The sequence below is a fragment of the Trachymyrmex cornetzi genome, unplaced genomic scaffold (genome assembly GCF_001594075.2).
Source record: "Trachymyrmex cornetzi isolate Tcor2-1 unplaced genomic scaffold, Tcor1.1 scaffold109, whole genome shotgun sequence".
Lineage (NCBI taxonomy): Eukaryota > Metazoa > Arthropoda > Insecta > Hymenoptera > Formicidae > Trachymyrmex > Trachymyrmex cornetzi.
The window spans coordinates 55,655-56,286 of record NW_017295642.1 but is presented as its reverse complement, the minus strand read 5'-3'; positions in this window follow the sequence as shown (position 1 = coordinate 56,286).

Sequence of the window (632 nt, the reverse complement as noted above, 5' to 3'; positions counted from 1 at the left end):
CTCCCATTACACCATTGAATGGAAAGAGATAGAAATGGCCGTCTGCCACGGTCCTTCTCTCTCATACTTATCGACCATTTTTACACACGGATCGCACAGTCCATCTTTAGGCCTGTTTTTTTTGGCTGAACTTTTGCACTAGTTCACCTTTCTTCCTTTTCTCTCCAGCAGGAAAGAAGAGGAAGAAAGATGAACTGGTGCAAAAGTTCAGCCAAAAAGAACAGGCCTTCTATGCCTTTGCCTTGCACAATACACGCAACACTTTTGGCGGCAAAGAATAATAGACTCATCGCTTATCATGTCACACAAATATTTAAAAATGAAATTCACTTCATCGTGTAAATTATTATACGAATTAACAATCAATGCAATTGTGATAAATTAAACATTGTCGATTTAAGTTTCGAGATGGAGTTATATTTGTGATGTAGTTTTCTTTAAGGTTATAAACACTTTGCTGTCAATATTTTTTCTTATATATTTATATTTGTGTATATATATATATATATTTATAGTTCTTATTTTATACGTATATATATTTTTTTTTATGGCTGTTGCCCTCGTACGAAGATCAATTCGATTAGGTATTTATTAATAATTAAATGTCTAGTCTATATCAATTAAATAATTAG